General features: G+C 41.7%; 1 long non-coding RNA gene and 1 other non-coding gene across 3 annotated transcripts in view; both read left to right on the forward strand.

The window, feature by feature from the left end:
- The first annotated feature begins 15940 nt into the window (after window positions 1–15940).
- LOC122882644 overlaps window positions 15941–25193 on the forward strand; it is a 55510-nt gene continuing 46257 nt past the window's right edge. For both annotated transcript variants that reach the window (XR_006379419.1, XR_006379418.1), the window contains exons 1-2: window positions 15941–16017; window positions 16105–16264. This is a non-coding gene — a long non-coding RNA (uncharacterized LOC122882644). The remainder of the gene's footprint in view (window positions 16018–16104; window positions 16265–25193) is intronic.
- On the forward strand, window positions 23975–24081 carry LOC122883797. The gene has a single exon (XR_006379712.1). It is a non-coding gene; the product is annotated as a U6 spliceosomal RNA (small nuclear RNA).

The following is a 25193-nucleotide window of genomic DNA, read 5'->3' on the forward strand; positions in this document are numbered from 1 at the left end:
ACGCTGTTTTCAGAATCAAGATGTTTCGGCTCCCATCCGGAAGTCATTCTCAATTGTGAAAAAATGGGACGGGAACCAAGGTGACCAAGGTGATAATACACTCAGTGTATTATCACCTTGGTCACGCCAATCACATGCTAATCAGGTACTTAACAGTGATGAGGGAGGTGCAGCCAGAAAACAATAGGCCTCATTACTGATTACTGGGCCATCATGGAAACTATTAGGTCAGTTTCAGGTGAAACTAGCTAATCAACAGATACTCAGGTAGACTCCTCCCTGAGGGCGGGGCTTATGTAACTCAGAGTAGCTTAAATTTCTAGTTCCCGTCCCATTTTTTCACAATTGAGAATGACTTCCGGATGGGAGCAGAAACGTCTTGATTCTGAAAACAGTGTCCAGACGACTACGACTGAAACCTTTTCTACGATGGACCACTGCTGGACGAATGAGGGACGACACCGTCTCATGCACTCATGTGTTCATCACTTTGATGTTGCAGCTGGTGAAGGTGGAGCTGATTTTACTTTATATACTGCTGGGTATCTTGTGAATTTACCCAAAGGATCAGTATAGTTTAACTTTATCCATAATAATACATCAGAACTTATCTGTTGGGGGTATTTTTTGTTGTTGTATCTGAATCTGTACAGTAACCAGTAACAAAAGGTATCAAATAAATGGATGTGGAGTCAAAAGTACATTTTCTCTTTCTGAATTGTATTAGAGTTTAAGTATAAAGTACAAGTACCTCACTTCAGTAAATGTACTTAGTTACTTTCCACCACTGACTGCAAAGGTGTAATTTCCATATCCCCGTCACTTTACCAATTTCCTCACTAAAATCTCTCGAACTCTGTCAAAATACAACCAGAGACAAAATAAAACACTGCAAATGGATCAGAAGAGACAAATTCATTCATTTAAAAAACACAAATAGATCTCAGCTGTGCAGCAACAACATCAGAGTGTCTGCTGCTCCATGAATGACATCATCTTGTCACGTCCTTTTGAAAATATTCATATAAAGGTAGTTGATGGAAACACACTGATTCACATTCAGTTCAGCAACGTCAGCGTCAGAGCCGTTTAAGGTGGTTTCTTAATTGACCAGAATCAGCTGTAAAGTCTGATCAAACTCCAGTCCTTTGTCATTATGACCCACGGTGCTCCAGCTGTTGAAAATGTGTCACTGCCCTAAAATAAAACACTGAATCTCATCTGAACATGTGGCTCTGAGAGCGAGTGGACAAATGAAAAGCAGTTTAAAATAACTATTATTTAAAACGTCGTGTGTTAAAGCACCTGAGGTCATCCAAAACATAACCCAGAACATTTTCACCAAATATGGACAAAACTCATTCCACACCACAGTAAAATCTAGCACTTATTTTCATTTCCAGGAGTTTTTCATAACTCCAGACTCCAAACCAAAGGCTTACAAAAGCACAATAACTGTAATCAAACTGCCCCCGCTGGGTGTTATGACGAACAGCTGAGCTCGTTCGGTCATCAGCCCTCCATCCTCCTCTCTCACCTCCTTCACCTCCACACTGCGCTGACCTTCCCTCTGCAGTCGGACATCAGAGTCACTTCCTGTCAGATGCTGCTGTGAGGTGAAAACTCATCCAAAAAACTCTGCACGCCATCACCGTCCTTCCCGAATCAGTCCCTCCAAGCTGAAGTCCGTAAATATTCTCACACAGGACGCTGAGACAAAACTGTGAGAGACTGTGTTTTCATTCTGCTGATCTATGTCAGTTCTTGTAGACCAATTTGTTTTTGTCACATTAATTAAGCCATAAAAGAAACCAAATTACACTACATGGTCAAAAGTATGTGGACAGCAGAATATAGTGCAACATGTGACTCCACTCTGCTTCAGTCTTTCCACGTTGAACGTGGCTGCAGAGATTTTTCTCTCATTCAGACAAAGGAGCGACACTGATGCTGGTGATCAGGTCCGGCTCTCAGTCGGTGTTCCAGTTCATCCCAAGGTGCTGGACGGGATTGAGGTCAGAGCTCAGTGCAGGCCAGTCAAGTTCTTCCACAGCAAACTGGGAAAAACATTTCTTTATGGAGCTGCTCTGTGCGCGGGGGCACTGTCATGTTGAAACAGGAAAGGGACGCAAACTGTTGACACAAAGTTGGAGGAACACTGTTGTCTAGAATATCAGTGTATACAGTAGCATTAAGATTTCCCTTCACTGGAACTAAGGGGCCTAGGCCAAACCAGGACAACCAGAGAACAGGTTTCCAGAGTACAAGACTATGATAAAGGACTGGAAGGACCTAAGATCTTTTTGGCTTTATGGCACAGGCAACTTCCTTAGCCCAACTCATACTGAACTCTCTTGATTACTGTTGGTTTCATAATTTGTATAATTCATGATCACAATGCTTTGTAATTCAAAAAGCTAATGAGTTGAATATGTTATATGTTTGAGGTTGGTAGATTCCAATGGAAGACAGGTTGATGTATATAATGTTACTCCCAGCCGGGCCTTTGTTAGCATATAACCACGGATGTCAGGGTTACATGGCATGCATCATAAAAACTAGGCCACCAGGACAACCCATTAAGTCTTAAACACAGTGAACTACTGTAGCTGGCGAGCTAATAAATATACCAACGCTTGTCAGTCACAACAGCTTTCTAAGATATTAGAGAGATAGATAGCTCGGTCGCTAACAGGACAATAATATGACAGTTTATTGAAAGCTGTATTAGTATGATGTCCTCCCTGTATCCTAACTGTGTGTAAACCATGTCTCTGTTGCAGAACAGTTTATACTTCGTTCATCAAATACTTCCTGTTTGATGAACGTGGATCTTATGTTTATTTCAAGGTGCCTCACAACCTCCTTCCTCTGGTCTGAACGTCATTAAATGAACAGATAGTCAGTATGTTATACTGCTGTTTGTTTTCTCATAGCAGCAAATTTTTAAAGCAATCGGACAAAACGCCAAATTGTATTTTTATGGAGAATACCATTTGGCTTTTTTATTCCTCACAATGTCTCTGTCATCACGCTACCCGCTCTCCATTTTCCTCCAAAACAGACGAGTCACTCCCCGTCATCAGTCACAAGTTTAATGCTCATCTCATCAACAAACACTTCACAACGCCACTCCGTCATCCCTGTTGAATCACTATCTCCATCTCCAATATCGTCCTCTTCCTCCCTGTCTAATAGTCTGGTCTGAAGCCTCCAGAGAGAAAAAGTAATAAACTCACTGACTGTGTTGATGTATATAATGTAATGATGATGTATGAAGTGAAGCTTATTTTACTCTGGACATTAAAAGAGCAACAGAGAGATGAAAAAAATCCCCTCTTACATGATGTTATTTTTGTCTCTATAATGCTCCATTCTGTGTGCAGCTAACTGGACAAAAATCAATTACTTGAATTGGGTTTTAACCAATCAGAGGACAGGATTTTAGGAAGAAATTCAACTCTGATGTGGCTCTGCAGTGGATCTGGGCCCGTAAACTTAGCATGTAGCCAGCAGCTAAGTGTTTGTTTCATGTCTAATTTATAAGAGTTCCTTCTCGATAAATATTTAATGCAGAGGTGTAAATAGTTCTGCAGAGGTTAGCCTGGATTAGCTTAGCGGTGCCTGGTCACTCAGGTGGCACTCAGGTGTGCAGTGTTGCTTCATATTCAGAGCAGCCAGGTTACTTGTTCACAAGCTCTTACATAACACAGCAGTCTCATATATTCAAGGGCGAATGCTATTTTCTGCATTTATACACTTACTTTGATCTAGCAAAAAACATTTTATGATTGGTTATTGTGCTAATGGTAATCCAGAAACAGAATTAGAAATGCTGTGTAAATTGTTGCATCATTAATGCAACCTACATAATATCACATTTAGTTTCCTTAATGGAGACCTGATATGTAAAGGAATAGTTCAACATTTATAAATATGCTCAATCTCTTTCTTTCTGAGAGTGAGATGTTCAGTCTCATGTCTGTGTGTAAAGAGCTGCAGTCAGGATGTAGTTAGCCTAGCTTAGCATAAAGACTGGTGTCCAATCCTTTGACCAGTGCTTTTTGTTTTGTACATGATCCCACTTGGCAACATTATAAGGAGATGTAATACATCCTAAAATCTATATGCGGATGACACGCCATTGTACATTTCTCTGTCTTCTGATGATCTCAGTTCAGTAGATAAACTGGTAATCTCTATTGATTAAATCAGTTAATGGATATCCAGAATTTTTTACTATTTAATAAAAAGATGCTTGTGGTAGGTTCTAAAAAAAACAGAGACCAGAAACGTACACATTTAATCACATTCCTATTTACGTCTGTCTCTCACAGGACTCAAGGAACAGATACAGTTCACATTTTATCAAATGTGACACGTCACCACAGGATCCTCTGCAGGTTTGGTTTTTTTGCACCTCAAGATAGTTTCCTCTGGCGCACTTAGTGAAGCGAGTCTCCACAGACAGCTGTTTAAATCACACAAATCTCCTGCTGTTTATATGTTGTGAACATATTCACGGAGGTCGGAGTTGGTGTGGATTGAACAGACTGGACGCTTCCGCTGACGTCTTGCTTGTGGATTGCCAGTTAGAGTCACAGTCGCTGAAATACAGTGACCAAGTCAGGAACCTTGGAATTATTATAGATCTGTGAACTCTGATCACATTGAAAAGCACTGAAACTGAAACCTTGTGTCTTCTCAGGCTGATTATTAGTTACTGTATGTGCGTGTGATTTATGTCTGTGGGTTTCGTACTGTCTTTGCATGAGTGGATGTTTGCGAATGCATTTTAATGCAAAGTAAATGTGTAATTAAATGTGCTATATAAATAAAATTGCCTCTACTTCTTGGCCAACAAAACATAGTTACAGATCTAAATTAAGTCCGAGTTTTAGTTTTTTTTGTTTTGAACTTAATTTTAGAAATGTTGAAGATTAAACCAAAGTGGATCCATTAAGGGATTTGAAAGTATTCTGATTTAAGAAGTGGACTTGATACTGGATTCTACAACATCCTCAAAGTCCTGAAAAAGTCTTTATCTTGTCAGCAGAAGTTATAATATAGTACCTAGTGTCTTGTAAAATAAATAAGCTAATAAAGCTTCATAACTTGTGCGTACAAGATAGAAAAATATATCAACTTCTGGGACTTTGTGGGCTTTGTAGGATGATTCACATTCCAAAAAATGATATGAACCCCAACCCTCTATCCATTACAGACCAGCAGCTTTGTGATACAACTTCTAAACAGTAGTTACAGTAGAGAAGAGCTGCAGAATGACTGCAGGATAGTTGGAGGACGGACAACTTGAGTGTGTTCCCCGATAACATCGGGACCTGATATCCATCTCCTGTTAACTCTCTCTCTCTCTTTCAGTATCAGTCTATGTCTCTCTCTCAGAGGCAGAGCATGTTAGCTGAGGGCAGCGCAGTGACCCAGAGTTTATAATTTAACACTCATGCATGATAGATGAGACACTCACACAGAATGAGCCAAATTCAGACACAAAGTTCTGCATTTAAAAGCTGACAGGGGGAGTGGAGACAGAGGGGGGTAAAAAGATATGGATTGAGAGAGATAGAGATAGAGAGGGAGAGAATATATCGACTGAGAGAAGGAGAAAAAGACAGTAAGTGGAAAGAGAGGAGGAGGAAGAGGAGTTTTACTATGCGTAGGTCTATATTTATGTATTTAAGAGCAGGAGGAAGTGGAGGAGGGGAGGAAAAATGGATGCAGGGATGCAAAAGAGATGCAGACAATGAAGTGGAAAGAAGGAGATAGATGGAGAAAGACAAGAGGAAGTGAGCTGGGAAGGAAGAGGAAGAGAGGGATGAAAGGTTTGGATCGATAGAAGGAGGGAAAGAGGGAAATAAGAGAGAGGGAGGATGAAGGAGAGGAGGAGGTGAGGAGAATACAGGAAAGAGGAAGTGAAGATGAAAAAGAGGAATAGGAAGGAAGGAAGGAAGGAAGTGTATTAGGAGGAGGAGGAGGACGAGGAGGAGGATGAAGAAGGAGGACTTCTCCGAGGGCTGACACTGCATTTGAAAGCAGAAGCTGCTAAAATTCAGCTGTTGGAAGTCTCGAAGTGTCCGCCCCTCTGGGACGGACCGACTGCAGGCAGCAAACACACCCTGAGAGAGACAGAAAACACAAACCCTGTCAGTGCGCGCTGAAGTAAAGAGGCAAGAATGAGCATTTGAGCACGGAGACTAGCCTGCGCACTTGAAGGCACAAATTTCAGAATCAGAATCATGAAAAAAGTAATTTGACTCCAGTTTGACTCTTAATGTTGCACACAGCTCCAAGAACAACTTTCAGACATTTTATAGCACCATGTGTATATGGTGATGTTTTAGTGTTACAGGGTTATTGGTTGTTTTCTGACATCACATGACTGATATTCACTGTTCATCAGCGTGATGGCGCGTGGGAAGAAACCGTTCTTGTGTCTGGTGATTTTGGCGTACAGCGCTCTGTGTGTTCTAAGTCTGCACCTTCAAATGGCCTTTTAAAGACATGAGGACCAGACAAAATGTCCTCACTGGGAAGGTCTAAAACTAGCACACACACACACACACACACAGCACGATGTGTTTGCACATAACACATGATGCAGTCAAACAGATGCACATCCTCACACACACACACATGCTGGCACGCAACTGTGTGCAGAAACACACACACACACAGGAGAAGGTCAGCGGGTGGTCGAGTTACATTAGAGAGAGCGAGTAGGCGCTTCCTTCTCACGCAATCCTTCCTACCTCCCTCTCTCTCACACACACACACACACACACACACACACACACACTCTCTTCTACCATTTACACACATTATATTGCACTCTCTCTAAAACACACTCATTCATATTCACTCGTCTTTCACTCATTCATGTCTTTGCTGTGCAGATGTGTCCCAGTACTTTTCCTTTTAATACTTTTTAAGTCCATTTTCCTGATTATACTCACGTACTTTTACTTAAGTAACATTTTCAGTGCGGGACTTTTATAACAGAGTATTTTCACCGTGTGGTATTACTACTTTTACTGTAGTAAAGGATCTGAATACTTCTTCCACCACTGGGACACTCTAGGAACTATAAAATTCAGAAGTCTTGGACTCAGACCTACATTTTAACGGCCAACTCAGGACAAAATAAAAATCTGTCTACCGTTACCAAAAAAATGCAATGAGAATCTGTTAAAACCCAGAAAAACTTGTCCAGACATTTATTTTTAGTTGTCTGGACTCTGGATTACTGTTCTCACAGGTCTCTTTATAAAACTGAGCAGAAAGATGGTGGAGTTCACAACTCTGAGGACAGAGGATAAAATACTGTCTAGAAATTCAATATCAGATCATCACAATCTATAGTGAACAAATCCAACACACACACACACACACACACACACACACACACACACACACACACACACACACACACACACACACTCTGTCCTCCAGACAGAAGCAGATATCATCTTGACATGCTCGTTCTATAATTAAACGGCCGTCCTCAGGATCAGACTGCAGCTGCACGAGACACACAACGCCGTCCTTCCTGTCTGACCAGCTACAGTTACACACACACACACACACACACACACACACACCATACTGTATGTATGCCGTGGTTGAAGACACATGTTTCCGCCTGGCTCTGGACCTCGAACTGTACATTTCCTGACTCTCTGCTTGTCTCGGCTGTGATGCTGACGCCTGATCAGGCCTCCAGAGGGTTCCCCGTCTTTGGAAGGACTCCATAATTGTACCTGTTCGAAAAAGTAAAGCTCCAAAGTCACTTAATGACTACAGGCCTGTGGTGCTGCCCGCTCTTATCAGTGACGACCCTGATCATGGCCCTGTTGGGGCGGGATTCACGGGCTGGTGCAGGTCGTCCTTCTTGGACATCAATGCTTCCCACAACAGATTTTAGAAAGAGTCCCACAGTCCTCGTGGTGATTAATGATCAGGCTGTTGAGTTTGTGCAGCAGTACAAACATCTTGGCACTGTAACTGATGACATGCCGACCTTCGGGCTGCGCGTGGATGCCGTGTGTAGAAAAGCCCATCGGCGCATGTGCTTTTAGCATAAGCTTCGAAGTTGTTGAGAATCAACAGTCAGTCCTCACATTCTCTTCTGCCAGCTGGTATGGGTCACTTACCCTCAAAAATAGGAACAGATTGCAGGGCATCGTCAAAGTGCGCAGGAAAATTGCAGGCACAACCTTCGTCGTCTGAACAAAGGTAGAACTTTGAAGAAGGCCCGGTCAGCCCTGGCCGACCCTGTCACATTAGTCCAAGTAGCTTCCGTCTGGCCGCAGATGCAATCTGCCGAGATGCAGGACCATTAGACTTAAGAACTCAGTTGTCCCTGCTGCCATTGGCCTTTTAAATAACTCAGTGTGATTTTTACATTGTATTTATTGTTTATTATTTGTCTGATGGTTATGCGGTTACCGCTCGCTGTTGTCCCCTCGGGGATAATAAAGGTGTCCTCGACAACGTTACAAAGAGCTTTACATGGGGAAAAAAATGCAAACAATTCAGCAGCACAATTAAATCAAATTCAACAAATAAAAGCACAGAAAATTAAATTGAATAAAAACAGTAAAACTAAGTAAAACACATAAAGCATGGTGGAATTGGAAATAAAAACTGGGATTTAAGTGATTTAAAAGATGTTACTGATTATAGACATTAAAGACAGAGAGACAGAGATGAAGATAAAAAGTGTCCGGTGGTTTCAGCTGAGGCAAAACTAATTAGAGATCAAAAGAAAACGACAGAGAGAGAACAGACGGGCTGATAATGCGGTGTTTCACAGAACCGGACTGTAGAAGAAAAAAACGAAGTCATTATTGGTCTGTCGGTGATCTGCCAGCTGATAGAGAGGAGGAGGGAGGGATGGACCAGAAAGGAAGAAAGTCAGAGGTGAGGAGAGGAAGTGATGTAATGAAGATGTAATACTTCAGATGGTTTGCACATTACTACACCATACAGATCTCTTTCTGTTTGCCCTTCCAACACTCAAATAAGCCTTGATATAGTTAGAAAATGACAAGGGAAGTTCATTTGTAAAGCACCTTTCAACGCCACGGCAATTCAAAGTGCTTTGCAAGACATAAATGCATTAAGACAAGAAACAAAGGTCAGTATTAAAAGGCGCTTTGAATTAGGAGCAGGAGCAGGAGTAGAATAAAAAATCAGATAAAATAGAATAAGACTAATCAAACAGTAGAATAAAGATTGCAGTGCAGCACAAGATGTGAATAAATAGTTCCAAATTTAACTTAATAAAATGCCAACAGAAAAGTTTAAGCTCTGATTTAAAAGGACTGCAGATGATCGTAGGTTTGTTTCAGATATGCGGAGCATAAAAACTGAACGCTGCTTCTCCAGGTTTAGTTTGGACTCTGGGGACAGTAAGTAGACCCGATCCCAGACCGTCCGAGAGGCCTGGACACTTCGTAACGGAGCAGCAGATCAGAAATAAACCATTCAGTGCTTCATGAACCGACATGAGTGCTTCAAAGTCAGTTCTTTGACTTTACTTGAGAGAAAGAGATAAAAGAGCACGAGTAAGAGAAAGAATGGACAAGCATAAAAACTTCCCCCAAACTAAACCGACAATTTATTTTATTTTCTCTGCGTTTCGTTGCGGTTACTTACTAAATTTAAAAAAAAACACTGAGGTAGCGTCTGCACACAGACTTTCCGTCCTGCTGAGTGATGCAAGGTGGCGCTGACAGACCGGTTACCTCACTGAACGATAACCTATAAAGTTATATAATTATTTTATATCACATTTTCCCACAGCCTGGGGATACGGAACCTCTGCTATACAACATTATATATACTTTAGAGCTGCAGTGATTAGTCGATTAATCGATTAGTCGGTCAACAGCAAATTAATCGGCAACTATATCGGCAATCGATTAATAGTTTAAGTTATTTTTTCAAGCGAAAAATGTCCAAAATTCTCTTTAATTTGAGGATTTGATGCTGTAAGTTTAATATTTTTAGGTTTTGGACTCAGTCGAGTGAAATGATTAGTCGAGTAATTGATTTGTTGATTAACAGAAAATGTATCTGCAACTGTTTTGATAATCAATTATCTCTAAACAAACAGATTTTCAGTTGGGATGATTTGCTGCTTTTCCATGTGTTGTGTGATTGACTGTTGTTGGACATAAAAATACATTTATTATAAATTTTAATTCTAATGTGCATCTTCTTTTACAATTTCCTGACATGTTATAGGCAAAATGGTTAATCAATTAATAGAGAAAATAATCAGCCTTAATTGAAGTCGGCCAGGTGTTTTCTCTCTCTGTTGTCTCAATTCAATTCAATTCAATTCAATGAGGCTTTATTGGCATGGGAAACATTTACATTGCCAAAGCAAGTGTCTGTCTCTCTCTCTGTCTGTCTGTCTCTCTGTCTCTCTCTCTGTCTGTCAAGTTAAGTCAGTTTTATTTATATAGCCAAATATCACAAATCACAGATTTGTCTCACCCAGAGCATACACACTCCCCCCCAAAAACCTTTAATGGGGAAAATATGTTAGAAAGCTCAGGAAGACCAGCAGAGAAGGGATCCGTCTCCCAGGACAGACAGACAGGAAATAGATGTCGTGTGTAAAGAAAAGACCAACAGTACGGACAATCAGGATGCTGTCTCTCTGCCTGTCTCTCTTCCTGTCTCTCTGCCTGTCTCTCTCTCTGCCTGTCTGTCTGCCTCTCTCTGCCTGTCTCTGCCTCTCTCTCTCTCTCTGCCTGTCTGTCTGCCTGTCTCTCTGTCTCTCTGCCTGTCTCTGTCTCTCTCTGCCTGTCTGTCTGCCTGTCTGTCTGTCTGTCTCTCTCTCTCCCTCTCTGCCTGTCTCTCTCTCTCTCTCTGTCTGTCTCTTTCTCTCTCTCTCTGCCTGTCTGTCTCTCTGTCTGTCTCTCTCTCTGTCTGCCTGTCTCTCTCTCTGCCTGTCTCTCTGTCTGTCTGTATGTCTCTCTCTCTGCCTGTCTCTCTGACTCTCTCTGCCTCTCTCTGCCTGTCTCTCTCTCTGCCTGTCTCTCTCTCTGCCTGTCTCTCTCTCTCTCTTCCTGTCTCTCTCTCTGTCTCTCTGCCTGTCTCTCTGTCTGTCTCTCTCTCTGCCTGTCTCTCTCTCTGTCTCTCTGCCTGTCTCTCTGTCTGTCTCTCTCTCTGCCTGTCTCTCTGCCTCTCTCTGCCTGTCTCTCTCGCTGCCTGTCTCTCTGCCTGTCTCTCTCTCTGCCTGTCTCTCTGCCTGTCTCTCTCTCTATCTCTGCCTGTCTCTCTCTCTCTCTGCCTGTCTCTCTCTCTGCCTGTCTCTCTCTCTCTCTCTGTCTGTCTCTCTCTCTGTCTCTCTGCCTGTCTGTCTGTCTGTCTCTGTCTCTCTCTCTGTCTCTCTGCCTCTCTGCCTCTCTCTCTCTATCTGTCTGTCTGCCTGCCTGTCTGTCTGTCTCTGTCTCTCTGTCTCTCTCTCTCTCTGTCTGTCTCTCTCTGTCTCTCTGTCTCTCTCTGTCTCTCTGTCTGTCTGCCTGTCTGTCTCTCTGTCTGTCTGTCTGTCTGTCTGTCTGTCTCTCTCTGTCTCTCTGCCTGTCTGTCTGTCTGTCTGTCTCTGTCTCTCTGTCTCTCTGCCTGTCTCTCTCTCTGTCTCTCTGCCTGTCTCTGTCTCTCTGCCTGTCTCTCTCTCTGTCTCTCTGCCTGTCTGTCTGTCTGTGGAAACTTTTGGCTCCTGTTGAAACCTGATGCTGTCTGTGGTTCTGCCTGTCTGCCCTGCTGATCGTCTCTGTGTATCAGACTGTACTGTCACACACCACAGCAACATGATCATGTGTGTGTGTGTGTGTGTGTGTGTGTGTGTGTGCTGAGTCTTACCTGTCGCTTCACCTGTCCATCTTTCCTCCCTGCACTATCTACCTGTTCAGACCCCTGTCTGTCTGTTGTTTCCTGATGTAACCAGATCCCGTCTGTCTGCATGGCTGTCTGTCTGTGGGTCAGATGTTGGACAAAATGATGATAGAAATTAAACACCTCTTCCTGTCTTCAGTCTGACTGCTGTGACTCTTCCGCTGATCAAACCTACATCCAGTTACATTTTCAGTTTTTAATCACTCTGCTGCAGTTATCACATCTAGTCTGCCTTTGCTAAATTAGAAATAAACTAAACCAGCAGACTCTCAGTGTTAATGATAAGAAGTCCAATGATTTCTCACATTTCTGCCTCGACTGATTCTTATTGTTAGTGTATAACGTTCGAGCAGTAGAGCGACATTTGGAGAGTAGTTGCAGGAGGGTATTGAGAAGCGTTTGTGTAGCGTGGCGTTGGTCTTGTGTCTTCTGGTGCTGACTGCAGCATATATTTGGCTATTAGTCACAGCCTTTATAATCTTATTTTACCTATGAGAGCCCGGTTGGGCAGGGCTGAACAGTTAATCGCTTTAATATTGAAATCGTGATTAGCAAGACCTGCAGCTTTAATTAAATAACTCACAGAAATACCAGACAAGCTGTTGCAAGTAAAAGTTGCCTTTGCATTATTTTACTATGAACAGTATGATGTAAAAGTATCAGCTGACAGAACAACATCAAAGTACGTATAGGTTGCATGAAAGGACAAAAAGCCATTATAGAACAGACACATAAAAGCACATGTGACAACCAGTGACTGTAATGGAAACCTGTGAATTTACTTAATTGTATCGAAATAACGTTAATTCTGTGAGTTGGTGAAACAACAACGACAAAGAAGTCTTGGCTGTAATCTGGTTCATACAGTATGTTCTGCTTGTGGCTGCCCGTTACGCTTCTGTGGAGGAAGAAACGCCACACTGTCATATTTGATGTCTGAAACAAATGCCGTATCTTTTTGCTGTTCGTGAAAGACTAACAGAGTGGTGGGATTTTAACGATTTAGGCAATGGCTTCATGTCAGCTTCAGACATGATGAGTTGCAGAGACCTCCAGGATCCAGAGCTGTGAATCAGTCTGTGAAGTTAACATTAATGTTTTAGCTCAAGCAGCTACAGATCTGTCTACAGTATCATCAGGGATCGTCAGTCCAAAACAAAACACTGTCAGACGTGACTGATTATTACATAACTGACTAATTATGTTAGTTGTTGTCAATCAATTTAACTCCAGTTTTAAATGTCATGGTTATACTAAAATATTACTGAGTAATGTCAAGTATACCATGTTGGGATTCACAATGGCTAAAGGGGCACCAAACTGTATAGGTGCAATCAATTAAATTTGGCTATCAAGATTATTAAAGATAATCATAAATAACAACTTTAATGAATAAAGTCCTTGGGGGCACCACTCTTCTTAAAGAAGAGAAATGATAGCTAATTAATTGACTAAATCTCATAAAATACATTAAACTATCAATTTGGAACTCTGGTTAATAATTAAATTAATAACTATAACCAAAATTACCATTAATAGCAATAGCTAGCGGGTCGAAGGATTTGGGGTTCAACATAGAAGAGGTTTATAAATTATTCACCCTTGTGAAACGTTAAAGAAACCAGCATAATTATAGACAAGCATTTATTAAAGATAATAAAGCAAAAACACACAATATGAAGACTAACTCTAAATACACTAAACTACAGAACAAAAGGAATGTGTGTATGTTTCTTTGTTCTGCCTCCGCATGAACCCACGTGGCAAAGGAACATGTGAAGCGGGAGCTTTAAAGTTACTCTCCGCCGTGTGTGTGGTTGTGTTCAAGTCAAATTAGAGGTGTGTGTGTGTGTGTGTGTGTGTGTGTGTGTGGTCTGTTTGGGATAACAGTGCCAAGTTAAAAGGAGTTAGTTAGCATGCAAAGACTGTTTGAGTGGAGCATAACATAACTAACATAAACTTAGCATGTGGCTACCAAATTAACCCGACAGATGAACACGTCACAACAACAAAACCTCAAAAAACACCTCAATACATGTACATCACTAACTAAACAGTCCTGTGCTTAGCCAAGCACACTGTTACTCTATGCTCTACCCAGCTGATGGTGACATCCGAATGCTGCGTTCAGCGGCTCTCAGGATTGTGGGACAAAAGATAATTCGGTCTCCTAACAAAAGTTCACCCAAATGAATGAATTCATCTGTGGAGTCCCAACAACCACTAATGTAATATCTTAATAAATGGGGGCTAAATTGGCCACCTTTCTCTAGAAAACTAATCAAGTTCACTTTGAAGTTGACTTCTCTCTGACTGACTGGTTTTAACTCTGGAGCAGTAAAAGTAGCATTACCAAAGTGAAAAAAATACTCTGTTATAAGTAAAAGCCCTGCATTCGAAATCTTACTTAAATAAAAGTACAAAAGTATTAGCATTAAAATATACTTAAAATACCAAAAGTAAAATACTCATTATGCAGAATGGCTCATTTCATAATCATATATATTATATATCATTGTATTATAATTATTGATTGCATGAATGAATGCATTATTGATTGAATGCATTATCAGGAGACAGTGAACCAGGCGAAGTGAAGTTTTACTTGAGCTGACAACTAAAATGTAGAAAACGTAGAAAAGTATTTTATATATTATATTATTATATATAAAAAAATATTTTGACCTGCTTTGTCTCCAGTTGTTGTTACAAGCACAGCACACTTGTTAAGCTAATAGCGTAATTTACTAGACTGGCTTAGGTTGTTCATGCTTGTGAGCCAGATCGCAATTGTCATTTAAACTTCCATTAGTGACCTGAGTCACTGGGACAGAGGAGGTTGTTGGAGAATGCTTATCAGCTCTTTAGACAGGCCTGGTTTATGACTTAGGAGCCAGCTTCCAGAAAAACCTAATTCTTTTCATTAATAAAGATCCAAAATGTTCATCAGGATAGGGTTGATCATGCTACGGTGGGCGTGTCCCAAGTGCTCAGGATAATGTATTTGGCATGAACAGCTTATCCTAGAGCTGATTCTGCAGCGAGATGCTCAGAGTGAACTTGCCTAACTTGTCTAAGAGGCTCCCAGTTGTCCTGGCATGTGTCATGGGAGGGGATGAGCAGGTTTGGGGCCCGGTTTAGCCTCCGGCCTGAAAGAAAAAGTGGGAACGCGGAGGAGATTGACAACAACTACGCTAGTTACTGTCAGTAAGTGCAATTCAATTCAATGTTATTTATATAGCGCCAATTCATAACAGAAGTTATCTCATTGCACTTTTCCAACAGAGCAGGTCTAGACCGAACTCTTTGTAATATTAATTACAGAGACCCAACAAATCCCACCGTGAGCAAGCACTTGTGGCGACAGCGGCAAGGAAAAACCTCCTTTAAGAGGCAGAAACCTCGAGCAGAACCAGACTCAATGTTGGGCGGCCATCAGAAGGGTGGGGGGGGGCACAATGCAAACACCACCTAGAAATTTTTTTGTTTTTTTAAATAGAATAAATAGAATAAGACGGTGTAGTCCCTCATTCGTCCAGGATTGTTCTATCGTAGAAAAGGTTTCAGTCGTAGTCATCTGGACGCTGTTTTCAGAATCAAGACGTTTCGGCTCCCATCCGGAAGTCATTCTGGTGGGAGCCGAAATTGAAATAACTTTTGCACGTGTGGAGAAATGTGCAGTTTGGTAAGCAGGTGAAATATCCTCTGTTTTGAGTTGCCCTTGAACCTCTCGCGTCCCTTTTCTGCTGCGTGTATTTGGTGGCCAGGTGTCAATCTGTAATTAGCCAATCAGAGATTAGTATCGTGACCTTCCGGGTGGGACCGAAACAGCGAACAAACGGACTGAGGAGAAGCGGCGTTAGTCTCCGTTTGTAAGTTCAGTACACGGTTAAATTACTGCTGCCATTAAAGTTAAACCCGGGAGTTTTATATCAGTGTAACGCCGGTTAAAACGGGTGTTTTGAAGCTGTGTTTTGGCGAGTAAGCCTGCTACTCTGGCGCGCGCGCGGGACCGTTGCTAACCGCCGTTAGCTGTCCGAGAGACCGGGCGCGTGCTGGACGCCCATTTTTGCCCCGAGTTTCTGAGTGAGTACGGACACTTGAGGAATGTAGTAATACGGACGTTTACAGGTAAGACAGGAAGCTCATTACTGTTTGTGAATGTTTGGCTAGTGATGCTGCCAGCCACACACACACACACCTGCTGCCGCCGCCGTACAGGTGCTCAGGACGTCAGAGGGACCTGCTTTTGCACGCGGACGGAGCCTCATGGCGGGTTTCTTCATCGCACAGCGGGACGGAGGGGTTTGAAAAGACTTTGAGAGTACAAAAGGTGAGTGAGCACAGGTAACATTTTCCTTGATGTTATGGGACCATTTGGGTCAACAGAACATTTTAAAGGTGTGAATCACCTGAATGTGGCTGGGGCAACGTAGTATTATTAACGTCCTCTGTTGGTATCATAACGTCTGCTTTACGTATTAAATTATGTAGTACTTACGTAAAAACGTAAGACCAGGGCCCCGTTGCTGCGACGTCACAAAACAACGTTGTGGATACGTTAAGATTACGTTCTAAAAACGTCACATTTGTAGTAATAGAGTATGGGGGCGTGGCTTAACGGCTCTAGCTCCGCGATGGCTGATGGGAAAAATCGCCATATTGTGAGGCCACTTGTTCTGACGCGCCGGCGAAGTTTTAGTCATGGGAAGAACCTGCTGTGGTGTTCAGACGATCGACGTGGGAGAAAAATAGACAACGGTCTATCTTTTAATTTTTTTCCGGCCTGGAAACAAAATGAAGGGAGTCGCGTGTCTGATGTAACAAAGCGGAGACGGATGGCCTGGATATCCGCCATAAGACGTACGGACATGCATTTAAAGTGTCTTCCAGGCATTTTCATTCAGGTAAGTGTATAAACCTCACTTAGCAAATGATTGTGTTCTCATTTTGTTCTGATTGCCGAGAGGAGTAGTCATAGGTTCCTCTACATTTTGTAACTAAGCACTATTCTGTCGACATTGCGGCAAAGTGAGCAAGCTAAGTTAGGCTAGTTCAAATGCAGCGCCGCTGTTTCGGAGATAAAGTCAGAGAGGCCAGATTGAGGTGGTTTGGACGTGTTCAGAGGAGAGACTGTGAATATATTGGTAGAAGGATGCTGAGGTTGGAGCTGCCAGGCAGGAGGTCTAGAGGAAGACCAAAGAGGAGATTTATGGATGTAGTGAGAGAGGACATGAAGTTAATTGGTGTGAGTGAAGAGGACGCAGAGGACAGGGTTAGATGGAGGCACATGATTCGCTGTGGCGACCCCTGAAAGGGAACAGCTGAAAGGAAAAGAAGTTGTCAATGTTTGCTACAGTTAAGCCCTTCCTGCCAGTTTCGAAGAAGCTGTCACAATTTCAAGTGGTTTTACTTGCACTCATTCGCCTAAGGCTCGATCTTCCACACATATTTAATGTGTCACGTAGAACTCTTTCTGCTACCTTTGCCGACACCATCGATGTGCTGTATGCACGCCTTTCTCCCTTGTTGTACTGGCCTGAGAGACAGTGTTTACAAGCCACAATGCCACATCAATTTTTGGAAGCTTTTGGAAAGCGTGTTGCGATTACTGTCGACTGTTTTGAAATACGTACCGAGAGGCCGTCAAATTTTTAATGGCGCGCGCACAATCCTTTTCCCACTACAAAGGTACACACACAATGAAATACTTGATCGGAATTACACCCCAAGGCCTAATTTCATTTATTTCAAAGGGATTTGGGGGGGGGGACTTCGACTTCTTAACAAACTGACTGGCCATTTAGTGTTAGCGGACCGAGGCTTTAATATTAAGCAGATGTCAACTCGATGCTAAGGATGTGAAAGACACATGTGCTATAGCACACCTTAGGATACACGTAGAAAGGGTAATAGGTAGCTTGCGTAATAAGTACAAACTATTACATGACACAGTACCAATTAGTTTGTTGCTTCCCTGTAAGGAAGAAGAATTTACCCTTCTTGTTAATGTTTGCTGTATTCTAGTTAACATGTGTCCAAGTGTTGTTGTAAGGCCAGATGAAACCGAAAAATGTGCATGCTGAATGGTAAAAAGACCCCAGGAGAAATGTTTGTTTTCTGTGTGTGGTACCCTCCTGAGATTGAACATGTTTGTATTTTTTGTGGGGGTGTGTGTACCTTCCTTAGAATGAACATGGTATGCTATTTGTACATTAAATACTTCAGATGACAATTTGATAATTTAAAAACTTATTTTAATAAAAATCTCCAGCAAAGTGCAATGTTTTGTTTCTTGTGTTGAACTACTTTGAAACACTGAACTTCAAGTAACAAACTAATACTCTTTGAGTCAAGTATAACACAAAAAAAAAAACAACTCTTAAATGAGTAGGCCTAAGTGCAATTCTTTCATAAACAGCCACTTGTAAGTGCAATAATGAGAGTATTAATTAGCAAGATTTTCATAATATCTAATATTTAATAGGAATTTTGATATGTTTTCTCTATTCATTTGTTCTGTCTCCCAAAATGTGTAATTAACATGATTTAAGTCCTGGTGTCCTCTACATTGGACTTGACATGTAATTTCATAATCGACGCCCTGTTTCATAACAGAAGGTCATATTTTGATTTGAAACCCCACATTTTCCTGAGATGCTGATTTAAGTATAAAATATTATCATATTTCCATAAGGGTGTTACACTTGATCACTAAATTAACGTCATCCATTTTTAAAGACCAAGGAGAGGGAGTGGCCATGGTGACACATCCAATCATTTATCTCTGAAAAGCCCTGAACATGCTCTGTACAGGACATCCAGACTGTAATGTCTCAGAAATCACTAAAACATAATGTCCATAAAACACCATAGCTGGTATTCAGGAGGATGTTATATAAATCTGATTTATATATTGTGTAAAGATGCGTGTTTCACTAATCACAGGTAGGTAAGTAAGATGATACACACCTTTGTGCGAACGACAGTGTTTTCACAGCTCGGTGGTTTATAGGCTTCCAAGTCATGGACCCAGCCATTTGTAAATTGAACGTGGGCTTCCATAGATTTAAAATTACGAAACTGAGCCTCGGTATAAGCACTCACACCAGACTAAATATACAAAAATATCTGGAAATGTCAGAGGAGGTAAATCGTCGGGGTCTCGACTACATTCTCTTGCAAGCACCTCATACGAATCCAGATTTCCGATCAATGCCATCTTTTCCAGGTACCGTTTTCTTGCGTCCAGTAGAAGTTTGTCTCTGTATAGTACATTTTGTTCTTTTAATTGACTTTTCAACATATTTTTACAGATATTTTCATGTTTTAAGTCTCGCCCGATGTGGCCTCACAATATGGCGGCGCCCTCTTGTTTACGTCCCAGAATGCATTGCGCAGTGACGTTGGTTGCCAAGCTTGATAATATTATTAATATTAAAACTTTATTTATAGAGCACTTATCAAAACAAAGTGATTCACAAAAAATAAAATACCACAGTGAATGATAAAATACATAAAAACAATAAAATAAAAAGCGTTTACGCTCTTTGATGATTGATTGTTGTAAAATAGCTAGTGTACCTGTACCATGGCAACAGTGCTGCTATTCACAAAGATAGCAGTCTGTTCAAGCTCCTTTCAGTTCGCTAGACAGAAGCTGCTCTGCGATAAATATTCAGAGCACTTAATGAGGATTTGACTCAACTGTTAGCAACATGATATCATTCAATCTACATTAGTATATTAGCAGTAGCATTAAGCAGCTAATGTTGCCTACAGACTAGCCCGGGGGCGGCAGCTAGCTAACGTAAATGAATGCTGTGTTTTTCGTTGTTTGAATAATGTGACTACGGCTAACATTACCAGTACAATAACAGTTTTACTGGATTAAACATTTGCTGTTACTATGCCATTAATTCACTAAATTAAATAGAAGCCTGACGCCACACATTTTCTACCTGCTAATGTTAGAATTTTTTAGTATTTTAGTTATGAGAATTAAAACATGAAGACAAACTTGAATATTCTGCATTATTCACTTGGTGGTTTCTTACCTCCAGCCTTGCGGAGTTGGTAGAGATGGCTGAAAAAGCTAGACGGGAAAGACTCTTTCAACAGAGATTCTCAGCACCAAGACAGATGGTGCAGCCTGAAAAGTACTTTATGCCCATTCTGCTCCAAAGTGTGTAAAATTCTACTCTGGTCATCAAAACTCATTTTGCAGTGTACCAGCTTCTAGTGAAGTAAGGATGAGGACTGTGATAACGTCGTTCGTTACGTTATTAAATTACATATTTACATCATTCTATAATGTTGTAGAACAGTCTCCATGAGGAATGTTGTCACAACGTTACCTGATGGTAATGTTGCAACTTAGCAAATTATGACCAAAGTGCATTACGTAATGTGTTTTGTAGGGTGGGTTATGTAATTGCTTTCAATTATTGTGGTGTGATATTTATTCATGTCTGATAGTAATGTGACTCATTTGCATGTTTGATAGTAATGGTAGTAATTCATGTGGTAAAATAAGGGTTATAGCTGTATGAATGCATGGGAGTCTTAAGCTCACACAAACAGTATAGCGATATAATAAGCTAATCAGACCTCCCTGCACCCCAGTCAGTCATATGCCCAGTTGTTAGTTACTGTAGACACGTCCTAATTTTTCAATGTAGTATAAATGTTAAATAGACTGTACTTCTATAGCGTCTTTGACTACTCAAAGCGCTGCAACTACAGATCACATTCACCCCATTCATACACATTCATACACCGATGGTAGAACTGCTCATCAAAGTAACTAGTCATTCACACACCGAAGGCACAGCCCTCGGGAGCAATTTGGGGTTCAATGTCTTGCCAAAGGACACTTCGACATGGCTGGGGGAAGCCGGGATCGAACCGCCGAAAACTCGTCAAATATCGTCACACACGCACGATAGATGGTGAATTAACAGTGTTCCGATTGGTGGACGACCCACTATACCACTAAGCCACAGTCGGCCCTCACCAATTCACATCCCGTGCAAAGGAATTATCAGATGTAAAGGGGGATGCCATAATAATCCTGTAACAACCACTGCTCGCTGTCTGCCTCGCAAGTTCTCAGTTCTTGCCTTGGCTACTGCACGGACGGATGGGAGTCACACAACGTCACTTTCATTAATTGGAAAATGAAATGTAGGTCAAACTGAAACAAAAAAAAATTCAACAACAACCGTGTGGTAATGATAGAGTTCACAACCCAGCTCGGCCGCAGGGAGCGATTTTCACATCTACCCCGTTTGGAAATATTTGGAATTTGGCCAGTAGATGGCAAAATTGTGGAACCTTGAGATAAAGTTGTATGCAGGCTCTGTAAGCTACCGTTAGCCTACCATTCCAGCACATGCCCTGTTTTGAACTGGCCGTTGTGCCCTTAAAAGAAAGTTGCTGATTTCCTCATTTAAAACTACATGCGATGCAGAAAATAAACTCATGTTTCCCAGCATCTCCGTCATCACGCTGGACATCAACAGTAGCATGAGATTTCTCCCACTCCTGCAGATATAGCTGTGTTTAACGTAAACAAACAGCTAACCGTGGATGTATAATCGGACCATCCATGCAACTAACTCGCTAGCTAAAGTTAGCTAACAATTAAGGTTATTAGATAGAACAAACAGCTAACAACACTTTACAGTGTAAGTATTAATACACGTGTTTTAAAGTTTACCAGGATATTGCTGCATAGTGTCAGCTAACTACGAACGTACATAGTTTATAACTTGAAATCTGACGGGGTGCTACTTTTTCAGCACGATGCCACGAAAAGGAGCGCACATATGGGGTTTTTCCCCTGATAATGCTAACGTTACACTGTGGACAACAAATCTGTGTTCAAATAATATAAATAAATAAAATAAAACTGTCAAAACTTTAAGGGCCGAAAACTCATCAAATATCGTCACACACACATGATCGATGAATTCAGTGAATTAACAGTGTTACGAGTCAGTGTTAAATTCGGCGTGTATCTGATCCACCAACCAGCACATATTTTAATGAGAAATCTTAATTTTTAATCTTAATTCAATTTTTGTGACTGCTCTTACAATCGCAGATACAAATGCTAATAGTTGCATGGGTGTTGGTCAGCTTAATTTTGATCACCCTTAGTCATATTAATGATAAAAATAAAGTTTATCAATAGGCTAACAATTAATAGAATGAATTGTTCACATTTAAAATCAACGTTCTGAGGAAAATTCAAACATTCAGTTTACAGTTTATTTAAACTCAGTACTGTGTTTCAATACACTGACTCCTAATTGTTGATTGTATCCTGTTTTGTCTTCAAACAAAGTAATTATCACGTTGTTGTTGCACCATTGTTTTTGGCCTTGGTGCCCTACATTTTGGCTGCAACGCCCCAATAAATTCGGATTTATCAAAGGCCAAAAAATGACTTAATTCCAGTCCATGAGCATGGTCTAATGCCCAACAGCCATGTACCTATACAAGATAATTTATGTCTCTCCTTGTATTGGTTTGCCCTCTTATGGACATAACTCCATTCCTTCAACATTATACTTAAATTCCCTATTTATTTATTTATTCATACCTCTATTACTGCTGTGCAATATCCTCTGTCAATATAAATAAGCTACACTTAACTTGGCAGTTCATGCAGTAGTACTTTATACCATGTTATTATCATCAACTGGTAAACCCACTTTGTACTTCACTTTTATTTTATTTTATACTTATACCCACTTGGTACTTAATTAGTACTTAATTTATTTTCTGACCTGTATTATATTTATTTTTTGCCTAGTACTTCTATTTCCTGTGTGCACTGATAGTGAGCTGCTGTCGCAAAAGAGTTTCCCCTCAGGGTCAATTAAGTATTTCTGATTCTGATGTCCAAAAATAGATATTCGAATGGTTTGAAACTATGTGTTTGTTAGAAGGAATAATCGAACGTCATTTATGGCCAATTTTGACAGCGCTTGTCTGTTTGCGATTGGTTATATACTGCAAACAGTTCCTTTTATGCCCCTAGATTGGGCAAACCTAAGTTGACTTACTGAGTTGTGACCGCATAGCGTGATTGTGGTTGTTAGGATTAGTGAAGCCAGATAACGAAAAGAGATCCTGGGTAAATTGAACTTGCTTCATGGTACGGGCCGCTGGAGGGCTGCAAATAATTATTTTTAATGTTGAGTTATCTCAGTTTTTTATTAATCAGTGAAAAATTTTGTCTTGTTAAAAAAAAAAGTGAATACCCATTACCCAAGTTCACAGGTGCGAAAGTTACAAATTCAGTGAGAGAGATTTTGTTTCAAAGAAGACAAAAATGGGAGTGATCTGTAGAAAGTCTACGTGATAGTGAATACAAAAACCCAACCCCAGGTAATCAAAGCTTCCAGCGTCCTGACCTAAAAGTTCTTGCTGGCTACAACCACAGTGAGTCGGACGTAGCAAACATGACGTTATCAAGAAGGTAGCCAAGGCAGTTGTTGACTTAGTCTAATTCCTTTACCCAAACCAGGGACACAAGTCAAACTGGGGCCCTATGCTTTGGCATCCCATACTGGCTATCAGAGCCAGACGACAGCAAAAGGTGGGCGTGTCCCAAGTGCTCAGAATAATATATTTGGCATGAAGAACGTTGCACAGTGTGGCTTATCCTGGAGCTGATTGTGCAGAGAGATGCTCCAGAGTTTGTCTAAGAGGCTCCCAGTTGTCCTGGGATGTGTCATGGGAGGATGAGTAGGTTTTGGGGCCCGAGGTTTAGCCTCCGGCCTGAAAGAAAAAAATGGGCACCGCCTCCTACAGTGTCAGGGCATTTTTGGCCATGCCCTTTATGTGAACATCATAAACGTGCAGACAGAATTGGAAGGCAGTATATAGCAATTGCAAGTATTGTGAGGTCAACATTTGTGATGCTTCGGGGTGTTGCCTACTAGGGATTGCAGCCCTCTAGCCTGCACTGCTGCAAAGGGGTTCTTTGGCCAGTAGGGGATTAAAAGTTAGGCAGCAAGGTGGGGTTTGTGTGCTTGCTCCGGCAGCACATACGATAAATTGGAATCGATACAGAGAAGATTAGCATGGCCCCTGCGAAAGGATGACACGCAAATTCGTGAAGCGTTTCCACATTTTGATGTGCCGTTTTGCCTCGGGAAATGCGGGTGATGCGTGTCCTTCATAAGTGGCTGGAATTCCCGGCGTTCATGTGGCTTTTCCCAACCGATGTCATTACGTGGTGAATGCCAGCGGCAAGGAGGCAACACCTTGTCCAGAAGGTGTATTGTTGCGACGTGAAAGACAAGAAAACTCTCTACGCCAAACAGTCCCTAACATTGCAGTGGCATGTAGAACCTTATACAGTGTTACTTGTCCTGGAGCTGATTCCGCAGAGAGATGCTCAAGAGTTTGTCTAAGAGGCTCCCAGTTGTCCTGGGATGTGTCATGGGAGGGGATGAGTAGGTTTTGGGGGCCCGAGGTTTAGCCTCCGGCCTGAAGGAAAAAGTGCGAATCAAAGCTTCCAGCGTCCCTGACCTAAAAGTTCTTGCTGGCTACAACCACAGTGAGTCGGACGTAGCAAACATGACGTTATCAAGAAGGTAGCCAAGGCAGTTGTTGACTTAGTCTAATTCCTTTACCCAAACCAGGGACACAAGTCAAACTGGGGCCCTATGCTTTGGCATCCCATACTGGCTATCAGAGCCAGACGACAGCAAAAGGTGGGCGTGTCCCAAGTGCTCAGAATAATATATTTGGCATGAAGAACGTTGCACAGTGTGGCTTATCCTGGAGCTGATTGTGCAGAGAGATGCTCAAGAGTTTGTCTAAGAGGCTCCCAGTTGTCCTGGGATGTGTCATGGGAGGGGATGAGTAGGTTTTGGGGCCCGAGGTTTAGCCTCCGGCCTGAAGGAAAAAGTGCGAATCAAAGCTTCCAGCGTCCTGACCTAAAAGTTCTTGCTGGCTACAACCACAGTGAGTCGGACGTAGCAAACATGACGTTATCAAGAAGGTAGCCAAGGCAGTTGTTGACTTAGTCTAATTCCTTTACCCAAACCAGGGACACAAGTCAAACTGGGGCCCTATGCTTTGGCATCCCATACTGGCTATCAGAGCCAGACGACAGCAAAAGGTGGGCGTGTCCCAAGTGCTCAGAATAATATATTTGGCATGAAGAACGTTGCACAGTGTGGCTTATCCTGGAGCTGATTGTGCAGAGAGATGCTCAAGAGTTTGTCTAAGAGGCTCCC

Source organism: Siniperca chuatsi, linkage group LG10 (genome assembly GCF_020085105.1).
Source record: "Siniperca chuatsi isolate FFG_IHB_CAS linkage group LG10, ASM2008510v1, whole genome shotgun sequence".
Lineage (NCBI taxonomy): Eukaryota > Metazoa > Chordata > Actinopteri > Centrarchiformes > Sinipercidae > Siniperca > Siniperca chuatsi.